The sequence below is a fragment of the Jaculus jaculus genome, chromosome 6, assembly GCF_020740685.1.
Source record: "Jaculus jaculus isolate mJacJac1 chromosome 6, mJacJac1.mat.Y.cur, whole genome shotgun sequence".
Taxonomy (NCBI): domain Eukaryota; kingdom Metazoa; phylum Chordata; class Mammalia; order Rodentia; family Dipodidae; genus Jaculus; species Jaculus jaculus.
The window spans coordinates 25,769,178-25,785,018 of record NC_059107.1 but is presented as its reverse complement, the minus strand read 5'-3'; the positions used below and the strand labels follow the sequence as shown (position 1 = coordinate 25,785,018).

Below are 15,841 nucleotides of genomic sequence, written 5' to 3'. Positions count from 1 at the left end.
ATCTTTGACCTATATGTTTTCTTACATTCAAAATATCTAGGTATTTGGGGAGATCAGCAGATCAAGGAACACACTTAAAAAACCTGCTCTCTTGGGTTCAACTTTTCAGCCACCAGGAAGGACATTCATTTACAGTACCAAGAGACCCTGGTACATATGTAGGTATGTACGTACATACGTACATACATACATACACACATACACACACACACACACACACACACACACACAATTTTTTTAAGTCTGAAAACATTCATGCAAAACTTGTAGCAGTGATTTATAGCTCTAAGTGCCTATATTAAGAGATTAGAGAGTTCACAAATAAACAATTTAATGTTTCACCTTAAGGCCTTGGAAAAAGGAGAACAAGGCAAACCAAAAATCAGTAGATGAGAAGAAATAATAATAAAGATTAGGGCAGAAATTAATGAAATAGAAACCAAAAAATGATCCAAAGAATCAATGAAACAAAGATTCTTTAAAATAATAAGCAAGATTGATAAACCCTTATCAAATTTGACCAGAAGAAAGAGAGAATAGACAAAAATTAATAAATTAGAGATGCAAAGGCACCATTATAACAGATACCAAAGAAATTCAGAAAAATATAAGAACATACTTTAAGAATATATATGCCACTAACTTTGAAAATCTGAAAGAAATGGATGATTTCCTTGATTCATATGACCTACAAAAACTAAATTAAGATGAGATAAACCATTTAAACAGACCTATAATAAGTATGAAGATCCAAGAAGTTATAAAAAGTCTCCCAACTAAAAAATGTCCAGGCCCAGATGGTGGATTTTACCAGACCTTCATGGAAGAACTGATACCACTACTTCTCAAACTTTTCTATAAAATGTAAAGGGGAGGAATTCTACCAAACTCCTATGAAGCCAGTATTACCCTCATACCTAAACCAGACAAAGACTGAAAAAAAAAAAAAAGAAAATTACAGACCAATCTCTCTGATGAACATAGATGCAAAAATTCTGAACAAAATGTTGGCAAACAGAACACAAGAATATATTAAAAAGATTATTCACCCTGAAAAAGTTGGCTTTATCTCAAGGATGCAGTGGTGGTTCAACATACACAAGTTGATAAATGGAATACATTATATAAATGGTCTGAAGGACAAAAATCACATGATCATCTCAATAGATGCAGAAAAGGCATTTGACAAAGGCCAACATCATTTCATGTTAAAATTACTACAGAAACTGGGAATAGAAGGAACATATATCAACATAATAAAAGCTGCTTATGATAAACCTACAGCCAACATAATACTAAATGGAGAAAACCTTGAAGCTTTTCCTCTAAATTCAGGAACAAAACAAGGGTGTCCACTGTCCCCACTTTTATTTAATATAGAACTGGAAGTCTTAACTATAGTAATAAGGCAAGAGACACTCATAAAAGGGATAAAAATTGGAAAGGAAGAGATCATACTATCACTATTTGGAATAGTGGCATATCTGCTCTGGGAGAAACCAACTGCTCTCTAATTGGACTGAAGGCCAGCTCTATGGAAGGGAATACATGCCTGGTACTGAAAACCTAATCAAAAGCCTATGGCAGGGGAGGTCATGAGCCTTAGGGGTATAAATCCTGCTCTTGTCTAGATAAATTCAAATATTACTCTCACCAAATTGCCTTGAAAGCACTACAGTTAATGCTCATATTCATATATTAATGCTACTCTCACTTCTGGTTAGAAAAGCTTCTCTTTTCAGATGGTGATGACCACTGAGATGACAAAGATGGCAACATAGTACTGAGAAGAAGTGATGGAGGAGTGTCCAGAACTGAAACATCTTATACCCTCCAAGGCTCAGTGTCCATTGTGAAAGAGGTGGTGGAAAGAATGTAAGAGCCAAAGGAAGGGTACCACTCCTTACATACAACTATCTGGACAGAAATTGGCCTTGATATCCAACACCTCACAATGACTAACAATATCTACACAAAACCCTCATAATAGGAGAAAAAGATGATGACATCAAATTAAAAGAGAAAGTAATGGAGAGGGGGAGAGCATATGATGGAGAACAGAGTTATGAAGGGGAAAGTGGGGAAGGGGAGGGAAATAGCATGGTTTGTTGTCTGTCAGTATAGAAGTTGTCAATAAAATACATATACATACATACATACATACATATATATGTGTGTGTGTGTGTGTGTGTGTGTGTGTGTGTGTGTGTGTGTATATATATATATATATATATATATATATATATATATAGAGAGAGAGAGAGAGAGAGAGAGAGAGAGAGAGAGGAAGATGTTGCAATATGATGTGAAATGGGCCACTTTATGTATTATGCTTTGGAGGAAATTTTTACAACAATAGTGTGTGATAATATAGTATAGGAAAGAGAACTCTTTCCTGATTGAAAAGTAATGAGAATCAGTCATCAACACTAAGGAAATGTGCTCACAGTAGGCAGGGTAGATGCGTCTCAGGGTCTGTGGTACAGCATGGCATCCCTGTCTTTGGGGTGGCATAATGCTGTGGCCATGTTCCCCACCATCCCCTTGCTCTGAGATTGCCCCCCTATGACGGGGCTACAGATGTGACCCTGATGCTCACAACCTGATGGCGATTGTCAATGATACTATTATGACAGAGAAGAACTACAAAGTAACATGAGTTAACATTTTTTTAATGGCCCAGCTATGAAATGTTTTATTCCATTTATGAAATGCTTTTAACTTCCAATTCCTGGCAGATGAAAAAAAAATTACTTAAATCAAACAGGAAAAAAAAAAAAAAGAAACAACAAAACCATCACATTTAACAACAACACCACAAATCTCATTGTGCTCAGAGCAAAGCTCTGCTCTTACGCAGGTCCTATACAGTGATTTGTGAGGGCTTTTATTAAAACACACTGGGATCTACAACCTTCGTAGGGCAGAAAAAATTGAAACTCTTTTTTTTTTCTTTTTTTTTATTATCTTTTATTTATTTATTTGAGAGCGACAGACACAGAGAGAAAGACAGATAGAGGGAGAGAGAGAGAATGGGCACGCCAGGGCTTCCAGCCTCTGCAAACGAACTCCAGACGCATGTGCCCCCTTGTGCATCTGGCTAACGTGGGACCTGGGGAACCGAGCCTCGAACCGGGGTCCTTAGGCTTCACAGGCAAGCGCTTAACCGCTAAGCCATCTCTCCAGCCTAAAATTGAAACTCTTGAAGTCTGTAAGTCCATCCTAATCCTGATAGACGAGGACTGGCTGAGGCTAACTATGAAGATGTGCCCAGAAGACTCTCATTTTGTGCTCTGTTCTTTAAAACAGGAGTTATTTAAGAGGATTGCATAAAGAGATATTGAAAAAGATCATGTATCAGGCAACGGGCTGTGTATTATGCCTTTCAGTGCATCTTGTCAGGAACCCTAACGATAAGTATTATCTTATTTTTAAAATGTATTTATTTGCATGTGTGTGTGTGTGTGTGTGTGTGTGTGTGTGTGTATGAGTGTGTGTGCACATGTGCACACAACAAGGTCTCTTGCCACTGCAGATGAATGCCCATCCAGCTTTCCATGGGTGGCTAAGGAACTGAATGCAGGCCAACAGGCTAAGCCATCCCTGGTATTATTTAGTATTTTAAAGTGCAAAATAAGATCCAGTCTAGGGATCATCATCATTCGGTATGTACTACGCACTTAATATCATCATTCAGCAAGTAATATGCATTTAGTATAAGTAACTCATATACACCGTATCACTGAATTCTCAGAATAGTCTTATAAATCTGCCATCTCTAGTTCCTCCCATACTACAAGTAAGGAAATTGAGAGATGTATTTAACTTGTTCAAGCAGAACTGTATGTGAAAGAGATAGATGGGAACGCACGTCTTCCTGCTTGCAAGAATCTTGCAATGTGTGCTAGCTACTTATAGCAATATCACATTGCTTATGATATCCAAATATATAAGGTATGTAAATGTTTCTAAGTCAAGAATCCCTTGGTAAAATTATGGGGTTTTCATGCAATGAATAAGAGGATGGTAGGTATGTCTTGAACAAGGGACTACCAACTCTAGACTGCTTGCCCTGAAGATCTGGTTAGCCTCTAGGCATTCCTTGAGGGATTGATTTGATTAAGTGAACTGAAGTGGGAAGACCTACTTTGACTGTGATGGCACTACTATTTTGTGGTCTGGGGTCCTGAACTATTTTAAAAGGAGACTGTGAGCTGAACACAGGTACTCATCACTCTGCTCCCTCACTGTGGACTGAATGTGACCAGATGCTTCCAGCTCCTGCCACAGTGCCTTCTCCACCATGATGGTCTGTAACCTTGAACTATAAACTAAAATAAACCTTTCATATCTTAATTTTTTTCTTATCATGTATTTTGTCACAGCAACAATAAAGTTACTAACACATCGGTGCAGTTGCTTAAGAGTTGAGATGTGATTGAGTATATCTGATGTACTGTTCACTTTCAAATAGACAAAATCACTCTTAATTTAAATTACACATTTCATATGTTTATGCTGATTAACCATTCGGCCAAAACACTAATAAGGCATGGGTTATGTTTCTGCATTGTGTTAAAATGTGAACTCTTAAAGTTTAGACCCAAAACTAAAGTGAAAGAGATATGACTCTGTAGCACCAAACTTCTGTAAGGTTTTTGCTAGAGAAAAGAGAGTCCATTTATTCTTTGTAGTACTTCAAAAACTTAACAGGAAATGTGCACTTGTTTATCATCAGTATTACTGTGAGGACTAGTTAAAATGCCAAGACACCTTGTTTGAATGGGAACATAATTAATAAGGCAATTGGTTTAATTCTGCTAGTCACAAAATCCTGAATGGTGCTTATGTCACATTGGTTTTTATAAATGAATAAACAGATTACTTAATATTTAATGTATGGTGTTTGTTTGGGAAACAGTGCATTTTAGAGTATGCATCCATGGCACTAATATCAGCAAAGGATTCATGGGAGATAAAGATTTGCCACTAATGAACTAGGAAACCATCCAACATAGACTTCCCGGCTTCTATGCCTCTTCTTCGCAGTGAACCTTTTGTCTCCCTTCAATACTGCACCAGTTCTCTCAATCTCTCCACCAAAAAGTTAGAGTTGTCTTCATGGATTTTGTGTCACTTTTATCATCACCTTTTATCTCCATATATAGCCTGGTTGCAGTCATAAGGAGTGTGGACACCAGCGTGATTCTTCTCCATCCCAAACATATTTGTTGCTTTTTACTGATAATTGAAGTTCCATAGATAGGATTCCATTCTTGATCCAAAGCTCACTATATCCTGGTAAAATGCAACCCTGAATGAGAGCATTACGATGATAAGCTTGGGCTGGAGGGATGGCTTAGCGGTTAAGGCATTTGCCTGAAAAGCCCAAGGACGTAGGTTTGATTCCCCAGGACCTACATTAGCCAGATGCACAAGGTGGTGCATGTGTCTGGACTTCGCAGTAGCTGGAGGCCCTGGTGTTCCCATTCCCCCCCCCCTCTCTCTCTCTCTCTCTCTCTCTCTTCCCCTCTCTCTCTCTCTCTGGTAAATAAATAAAAAAAATTAACGTTAAAAAAAGATTAGATTTGGCTGGAGAGATGGCTTAGCGGTTAAGCGCTTGCCTGTGAAGCCTAAGGACCCTGGTTCAAGGCTCGGTTCCCCAAGTCCCACGTTAGCCAGATGCACAAGGGGGCGCACGCATCTGTAGTTCGTTTGCAGAGGCTGGAAGCCCTGGCGTGCCCATTCTCTCTCTCTCCCTCTATCTGTCTTTCTCTCTGTGTCTGTTGCTCTAAAATAAATAAATAAATAAAAATTAAAAAAAAAAGATTAGATCCTCTGAAGATTTTATAATGTGTGCTACCTGCCCCTTCACACTCCTGAACAGTTAGACGGTGAGTCATCAATGAATTCTTTTGAAAACAGAGAATAGGCCTGTTCCATAATTTTAGGTTCAACATCTATCATGAGTAGCTCACAGAAAATGAGTAACACCATGATTTGATCAAGTGGATGTAGATCTTTATCAATTAGGAATTTTAATCGGAAGTGAAGAGGAAATGTTTCAGAGGATGAAGTGAGATTTTTTTTTTAGATGAGGGAATGGAACCAGAATGTAAAGTCAGGACACACCTGAGCACAGACTTCTTCAACTCCACTGGGAACACAGCTTGACCTCAGATAAAAGAGGCAGAGAAAGAATGAAGCCAGAAATACCCACGATCTCCTCTCCTTCCTACAGTGAAAACACCTCTAATCATCCCACCATCCTCCAGGGACAGAACATGGATATCAGACAGTTCACTCAGAGATGGCTAACACAGTCCCCCTAGCAAATTAGAAGTCTACTGCTTCTGTGTCTTACAGTAGGTTCTTCCTACAGATTTCTTCCAAGTCAGGAGAACGTAATATCATGCCTCGAGACAGGAGCTACCTCAGTGCTCTACACTCTTGTCAAAGTCAGCTGCTCTGTTCACTCATCCACTTCGGGATTGGTTGTGCCAGAAACGTTAGAAAAATTACCAGTAACAAGAGGCCTTAAAATCTTACTTCTTTCCCTTTGGCAGAGTAGGATGGAAGAAGGATGTCTATTTGAAGTGCCAAAACCTGGCTAGAACAGTCCAATAAATCTGAGTAACAAGTGTGTGCCCTCACACCACCACAGTTTCATCAGTTCAGAATGGGTGTAATTAAAGTCCTTCCCAGAAAGACATCCCTATAAAGAACAGGAAGGGCCAAAAGTGCTTCTGTCCATGGTGCTGAAGAAATCACTGCTCCATAAACAAAAATCCTCCTTGTTATGAAAAGTACTTTCCTCTCTCCCCCTTACCCTATAGAGTAATTGTTTTCATCTTAATATTGACACCTCATATGTGCTTTATTTTTCAATGTTTACTAATGGTGATTATTTCTCCTTGTTTTTCAAGTTCCAACACACGTCTAACACCACATCCTTACCCAATTCTTTCTGGAAAGCTAAAACTAAATGTTCTCACATCCTCTACATTTTCTTTCCTCTATGACCAACCTGAGCAGTTACAACAAATTTCCTGGAGATAGAAGTAGTTTATTGTGAAATTTCCCATTCTATTTGTAGTTTCTGTTTTTTCTTCTGTTTTGATTAAAAGAAGAGCTACCTCATTTCTCATTCTACATATTCAGTGCCCTGACTTTTTAATTTATGGCTCCTATCCTTCCCTGAACAGCTGGTGAGAAAGAAAACCTTTCCTATGAACGCTCAATCAGTGACAGCCAAGCATAGTTGGCTACCATAAGCAATTCATCTGGAACCAAATCCATGTGTTAGTTCCTGGAACTATATTAAGGATTTCTTTCAAATGAGTGTACAGCATCTGGAAATGGTCATCTGCCACTGTGCTCTGAGATATGAGGTGAATTTGGATTCTTTTGAAGCTATCTAAATACCAGACTGCTGTTCTTTCCCATTCCATAGCAATATCAAAAGTGAGATGGCCAGGATAACATTTGTTACATAATGCAATACTTTGATAAACAATTTATGAACATTACTTCAGCCATGTATATAGCTGCATTTTTTAGAATAACCTGATCAACTTATAAATATAGAAAAACATTCCTGCCCAGGTTCCACCCTAAACTAATTCTAAGATTATAGTGGTGAAGCCCCCTTTGAAAGCTCTGAAGATCATTTCTGATACACAACCAGGCTGACTTCCTATGTCCCGTGTTCTATAGGGGAATGCTAGACATCCAGAGATAGAGAAAATCTAGCTCCAGTTTTAAAGGTCCACTCTGTGATAGTAAAGCATGACTATAGGAGAAGCACAAGTGAGAAAAGAACCATGACATTGTTCTCAGGAAGATGATAAATAAGCCAGGTCCAGGAATTCTGTGGGAGTTGCTTTACTGACTGGGGAGAATGTGCACCTTAGTGAACAAGACTTTATAAGTGCTTTTCTGATCATGTATAGCCTAAGATCCCATAGCTATCCTTCATGTATGTTTACCCTTGGCCTGGGTCAGGTCTCATGACGAGTCAGAACAATCCTTTCCAGAGTCTGCCCTGCTTCCCCCACCATGATGTCCCCATGAAGCCAAGCTTGGGAAATCTTGCCTTGAGCTTCTGGTAACTCCAAGGGGGAATTCAGTCCTTTGGACCTAGTGTGTTTTCTTTTCCCTTGGTCTTTATCCCAACCAGTCTTGGTCAGCTCACTCTCCCGCAGAGAGAAACCCAAAATGAAATAATGTGAGCCGGTTTTGATTTGGGTCTAAGATGCCCCTCTTCCCTTAGTCACCTATTAATCTTTTACCAATCATAACCTTGGGCTGGAGTTGGCTTAGTAGTTAATGAACTTACCTGCAAAGCCATAGGACCCAGATTTGACTCCTCAGGACCCACATAAGCCAAATGCTAAAGGTGGCACATGCATCTGGGGTGTGTTTGCAGAGGCTGGAGGCCCTGGCACACCCAATTTGTCTCCCTTTCTTTCTCTCTCCACTCCCCCCTCTTTTTCTCTCTCTCTTAAACAAATAAATAAAGGAAAATAAAAATTTAAAAAAATATTTAAAAAGCCTCAACACAATCAATACTTCTGAGAGGCCTCGCCTAACTCAACTGCTCTGAATCCCTCCTCACCCCCGGTGCAGTTGATATTCTTCTCTTTAATTCCCATAAAGCTCTGTTCTTGGGTCCTGTGACTAAGGGAACCATCACTTTCCATTGTCGAACTCCAAAATATAGTGTCATGCTTGGTGCTGAGTAATCACTAAATGCATATGAAAATCCATGAACTGCATTTGTCAGTGAATGGACAGAGAGTTGACAGGTTAAAAAGGTGAATGGAAAGCGACTGCTGGAATTGACTTTATATTTTAACAATTCAGAGATCAATGTAAAAAGAATATAATTGAGGCTGAAAAGATAGCTCAGTTAGCAAAGTGCTCAGCTCGCAAGCATAAAGATCTGAGTCCAACTCCCCAGTAAAGACATAAATGCCAAGCGTGGAAACATACCTGCAATCCAAAAGCTGGAGAGGCTGGGACAGGCAGATCCCTGAAGCTCACTGGCTAGTCAGTCTAGCCTCATCCATTAGCATCAGGCCAGTGACAGACTTCATCTTAAAAAGAAGTGAACTGCATGCCTAATGTTTGGATGTTTGCTGTCCTCCACATGCACATTCACACATGTTCATACATACCTGCACACAAATGGCCCTATGCACATTTGAACATGCATATGCACATACATGCACACCATGCATACATAAACTATAGGCTCATAAATCATCCATTCTCAAAAATCAAAGATGCTGGCAAACTATTTCCTTTTCTCTTACATGGAACACTTTTTTTTTTTTAGGTTTTAACATAAGAGCAGGAGGATGTGGCACTGTGACTTGATGTCCAGGGGAGATTTCAAGTGCATAAATAATTAGCCTTTGGGGATATTTTTAGGAGATTATAAGTATTTCTCTTTACCTTCACGTAGTCATGTACTTCTTGTCCCCGGGTGTGAAGGTAACCCTGTATCAGTCACTTTCACATGGCTGGGACAAAATACCTAACAAAAATCAGCGTAAGAGACGCAGGGTTTATTTCAGTTTGGAGGTCTAGGTGACAGCCCACCATGGCAGGGAAGGCAGGGTGACAAGGGGTCGAAGCAGCTTGAAGTAGGTCCATCATAAGAAGCAGAACAGAGGGCCAGAGAGATGGCTTAGCAGTTAAGCGCTTGCCTGTGAAGCCTAAGGACCTCGGTTCGAGGCTCGGTTCCCCAGGTCCCACGTTAGCCAGATGCACAAGGGGGCGCACGCATCTGGAGTTCATTTGCAGAGGCTGGAAGCCCTGGTGCGCCCATTCTCTCTCTCTCTCTCTCTATCTGTCTTTCTCTCTCTGTCTGTTGCTCTCAAATAAAATTTAAAAAAAAATTATAAAAAAAAAAAAAGAAGAAGCAGAACAGAGTAATGAATGCAGGTGCTCAGCCAGCTCTCTCCTGTTTACATAGCCCATGGGATAAAGCCTCCCACAGTTAAGGTGGGTCTTCCCATCTTAATTAACTTAATCAAGATAATCCATCACAGATATGCACAGAGTCTACCCTAATCTACATAATCCCTCACAGGCAATTCTAGGTCCCTGTCAAGTTGAAAATCAATACATACCATTACAATCCTTTCTGTTCCCTAAAAGTCTGGCTTCAGGGAAATACTGCACTTCTTCAGAGGTTGGCTCTGGTCTTCCAGTGCCTCCCTGGGATTTTCTTTGAGGAATGTACTTCCACTGTCTTGTCCTCCAGCCACCATGACACTTCTCAAGCCAGAGGGGAGTGTCAACAATACCAGCCTTATCAGTTTTCTTACCTTTATGATCTCTCAGAAAAATGTATATAGGATAAACTATAGCATCAAAGTTAATCATCTCCTTATTCATTCAGATCACTCCCCTAAATTATGCAGAGTATTCTTTAAAACATCCATTATTTACTATATAAGCATTCCGAGAAACAAAAAATGATATAATGTGCCCATAATTCCAGCATTTACAGCAATCTCACTGTTCATCCTTCCGTGATGTCTTCTTGCCCTTATTCATGTAAAATCTCCATGCAGCATATAGATATTTGTATGACGCTCTTTCCAGTTAACATTCCAGCATTTTTGTTTGTGTTTTTGTTTGTTTGTTTGTTTTTGAGGCAGTGCCTTGATCTGGCAGCACAGGCTGAGCTGGAATTCACTAAATAGTCTCAGGCTAGCCTTGAACTCATAGTGAATCTCCTACCTCTGCCTCCTGAGTGTTGGGATTAAAGGTGTGTCCACCATGCCTGGCTTAATCTAGAAGCATTTTTATGAACATACTTAATAGCTAAGGGACATCTCTGTTTTTACTTACCCTTTGATAAGATGCACAGGGAAAGGTTTAGATTTATAAAAATTAAATTCTGACTCCACTACAAGCTTGCTCTGTACCTGGAGAGTGCTTCACTACTTAAGCCTTCATTTGCTCATCAGTAACACAAGGCTGATAACACCTTAATCATAAGGTTGTAGTTTAAAATTAACTGACCTTTGTATGTAATGTGTTTGGCACTGTATTTAGATTATGAATAACATTATATTAATATTTTTAAAACATGACTTTATAAGGAAGATTGTGAACCATGCATTAATAGTTAATATAAGCAAGAGACTGAATTCAAATCAATCAGACCTCTAGGGTCTATCCCAAAATATTGTTTACACTCACTCACCTGAAGACAGTGCTATTTAGGTGGAAAGGCTTAAAAATAAGTGAAATCCTTCATCACACTGTGTCAGACGTGTTTGAGTGAGCTGCCTCAGATTGCAGAGTCCATTAGAAATAGATCAAGAAGTTGAATCTACATGTTCCCAAAAGTTGCTGGAAGACCCTGCCACCATCATCATTCTCCCTGCCACCAGCACCTCATCCAAGACTCCACATACAGACATCATCAATCAACTACTAAAATGTATTTTGAGGAGTAACTCTGGAGCAAAGTGGAAGGGAAGAAGAAACATATTAAATATCACGGTAGGTAACTTCATGGTAAATGTTAATAAACGCAAAAGGACCATGCAGGCTTTCCAAAATCACAGTTTTTGGTGACACCAGGATCCCAATCCATGTCTTTGTATCTCCAGAGCCTTAAAATCTTTGAATTAGAACTTAACTCAATATAAACTAACAACTATTTATTGACTGTTCACTAGCCTGGTGCTATGGGCAAATATTGTAGTGAAGAGACAGATACAGTCCTGATGCTCTTGAGGCTTGTTGTCCTTTGGGAAAACAGACACTGTAAAGGTAAGCCAAGTGTGAGGAGTGGCACATATACCATGTTCATAACCTATGCATGTGACAAGGAGAAAGGAAAGCCTGTCATCTCAGCCTAAGATTTCAATTATACTGTCTGCTAAGTAAGCATGCTTACACAGGCCATTCTGAGCATGCAAACACTCTGGTGTATTATTTCTATGGTAATTCTAAACAGATGCATCAACAATTTTGAGGCCACTGCACTGCTCATGTCTGGTGCCTGCTTTTATATAGTATTTTGATGCAGCACCAGCAGACTGCCCTTTCTCATTAGGTTCTGCTGTGTATACAATATAAAATTAATGTCAGCATGTCTTTCTAGAAAATAGAATAATTGAAGATGAAAGGATCAATCAAACCACAGAGATTAATTACTGAGTGTCTGCTTGGCATTTGGCACCATGGCAGAAAGTGTAGAAATACAACATAAATTAGCCCCATCCTCGGAAAGTCTATAAAACCTATATACAACACCCTTAGAAGAATACTTTTAGTAAATGAGTGCCTATGTCACATTTTTAAGACACAGGGGTGGATATATGTCTATAGATATATATCTATGAAATGAGCTGCATGGGTCAGAGAGAAAATAAAGTGACCCATGCTTCAAAAGATAACTATGTTTAAATATTCAATACAGAAAAAAATCATTGTATTCATTAATTCAAAATATTCATTATATTATTCAAATTTTGTTATTCTAAATTTTCATTTAGATATTCTATTATTCAAATATTATTCAAAATATTCATTATAGGCAAATTCATTATAGCCAAAGTACTAGTCATGGTAATTTATATGCACCTTACAGGCCTAAGATAAGATGCATCTGTGCGTCTGGAAATAATAAATAGACAATTGAGGCCAAGCATGAGAGCTGAGTGGAAGGTGCTAGGAAAGAGGCTCTGGTGCAGTCGCGAATATGAGAGTAGCTAGTCTTGTTCATCTTGTGTTCGCAGTGTCGAGCATGCTGCCTCACAGACAGTAGCTGCTTACTTAATGTTCAGTGAGCTGTTAGATGGAGAGGCTTGGCTTGGTGTCAAAGGAAAATAGCAAAAAAAAAAAAAAAATTGTACAGTCTGATCTCCACATGTACCAAAACTCCTAAAGTGACAAGAGCAAATATGAAACTGTGCACAATGCAGTGCTGAGTTCTAGGATACAGCCCAGAGTTGTCAGAGGCCAGCAGAGCCCATGGCAACGACTGTGCTAGAAGGATTCTTAATGGAAAGGGAAACTGGGTTGGACCCGTTAGGCAAGGTGAGGTCTGGCTGTCAGGGGACCCAATTCACATGTCTACAATGGCAGAGCGGATAATGGAGGAGAGAAAATCCAGTCATCTACAAAATAATGGGAAGGAGAAGGACTGTGGCTTTGGTTGAATAATCCCACAGGCAAGACAAAATCTATCTCTCTGTCGGTGAGTATGAACCGTCTTCCGGTCTTGCAAAAGCATGATAAAGTGTGCCTCCCAGGGTACCCAAGGTATAGAGGGAACGACGGAAGAAGAAAGAGCATGCAGACTTGGTAGAAGAGTGAGAACCTGGCTTGCTAGATCACAAAATGTCAGCTGAAAACAGCTGGAAATGTGGTTGGAGAAAAAATAGAAACAAAAACAAAAACTGTGTTGACTCTAGATTCCAATTAGAAGAAGTAGTTACGGCGAGTCAAAGGCAAGTTTAGCGTGCCAGGCTGCTTGAAGAAACCGCTGAAATTAAACTTCCTATCTTCTCATCTGGGCACTAAATCAATTGTGTTTATCTCCTAGAAAGTTACCTGATAAAGCTCCTAAGACACTGTCTATTCCAGAACTCTAGAATTGTTTGCCAGAAGCTTCCCTGGTATAGTCAGTCCTTGGTTGCTGTCCCCAGACAATATGTGTCAGCTGGAATCCCGTGGACAGAGGAGTGGCTCAAAGGGTCCCAAAAATCACGCCACTCACCTTCCTTACTTTACACTTAAGGATTTATATTGACCAGGAACTGTAACTGGACCAAATGTAGCCATATTTTCCTACTGCTGAGGGGCTTTTAACTCATGCCTCCTAAATGTGAACAAGAAATTAAATTCAAATTATGCAAGATAGGCTCTTTAAGAAGCAAGGGAAGGTTTAGAATGTAAATGGTAGGTCTTTTCAACTCGGGCTTTTATGTGAGGACTCCCCGCAAGCAGACCTCTTCCACAGGACCCTCCACAGTCCTAGGGGAAGAACAGAAGGTATTTTGTTCATTACTCCTCAACCTGCCTTAGTCATTCCTGGGGCACAGCTCAACGTGGGCACTGTAGCTTTGTAGTATCTTTCCCCTTCTCTCTCTCTCTCTCTCTCTCTCTCTCTATCTGTCTGTCTCTCCCTTGAGCACGCTGTGATGGTGTACATGCCAAGCTAGTACACTACCACTGAGCTACACTGTCCATAGGTGAGCAGCATTCATAGCATGCACTTTGCAAGGCCAACAACTGGGATGGAGGGGAAAGATGAGTGAGGTACCCACCTAGGGAGAAAAACTGAAGCCCCCAAGTCATCAATTAAGACAAATAAAATTTAATGCAATATTTTTCAAAATTCAAATAATAAAAATTCCATGATGAAAAGATAGCTTATATTGATTTTGTAATATTACATTAATGTATTCATTATTTTCTTTTCTTTTTCCTCATCCTTATTCTCTTGTTTTTGTGCTTATTTTTATTTTTTTATTTTTTTTAGAGGTAGGGTCTCACTCTAGTCCAGGCTGACCTGGAATTCACTATGGAGTCTCAGGGTGGCCTCGAACTCACAGCGATCCTCCTACCTCTGCCTCCCGAGTGCTGGGCTTAAAGGCGTGCGCCACCACGCCCGGCTTCTCTTGTTTTTGTACACAGGGTTTCATGATGCATGTAGCTCAGGTGGTCCTCAGGCTTATGGTGAGTCTCCTGCAGCAGCTTTCTTAGTGCTGGAATTATAGGAGTTCACTACCACTCCTGGAAATTTTCTTGGATACTGAATTTTTAAAACAATATTGTAATTTACTTATTTATGAGCAAAGAGAGATAGAGAGAAGAGAGACAGACAGAGACAATAGAGGCACCAGGGCCTCCAGGCACTGCAAATGAAGTCTAGACACATGTACCACTTTGTGCATGTGGCTTTATGTGGGTATTAGGGAATCACCTTAACCACTGAGAAATCTCTTCAATCCCATTATTATTATTATTATTATTATTTGAGGTAGGGTCTTGCTCTAGGTCAGTGGCCTGGAATTCACTACATAGCCTCAGGCTCAGAGTGGCCTGAAATTCGCTGTGATCCTCCTATCCCTGCCTCCTGAGTCTGTGATTAAAGGCATGTACCACCACACCCTTTCAGTTACTGAATTTTTAAAAAAATATATTTACCTTTTATTTATTTGAGAGGTATAGGTCTAGAGAGAGAATGGGTGTGCCAGGGCCTCCAGCCACTGCAAATGAACTCCAGATGCATGTGCCACCTTGTGCATCTGGCTTACATGGGTCCTGGAGAATTGAACCAAGGTCCTTTGGCTTTTCAGGCAAGTGCCTTAACCACCAAGCCATTTCTCCAGCCCCTGTTACTGAATTTTTAATGTGTACTTACACTTTTCTTGCATGCCCAGGCAGGTGCCTCACTGATGTGTCGCTATCCTGTCCCTGCTGGGCAGACATGCAGCAGAAGGGATTGAGGACAGGACAGAGTGGGAGTGGAGAGGCCACCGTGCCATAGGCAAGTTCCTTTAAACTTTGGTCATGGAAGACAAAGGAACATTGAAGAACCCTTTACTTGGTGCTGAGGGGACAAAACATGTTGGACAATTAACTTTATTGGGAGATACTCTAGTCAACCATCAACAAAAGCTGTCTTCTCATTTTCCAAGTCGTTCCTCTGAGAACCAATGACCGAAAGACCATCTGGTCTTGGTAAGCAGAACCAAATCACCCATTTGCTGAGCCAGCCAGGCAGAGATCAGGTGATACTCAAGCCACACACCCTGAGCCTAGGAATTATAGCCAGGACAGGACTGTCAAACAGTCTACA

The 15,841-nt window shown here is 40.1% G+C and overlaps 1 protein-coding gene across 1 annotated transcript in view; it reads right to left on the bottom strand.

Moving 5' to 3' along the window:
• Positions 1–15,841, bottom strand: part of Dock2 (dedicator of cytokinesis 2) — a 469,609-nt gene that overhangs the window by 241,623 nt on the left and 212,145 nt on the right. The gene's annotated exons all lie outside the window — the stretch shown is intronic.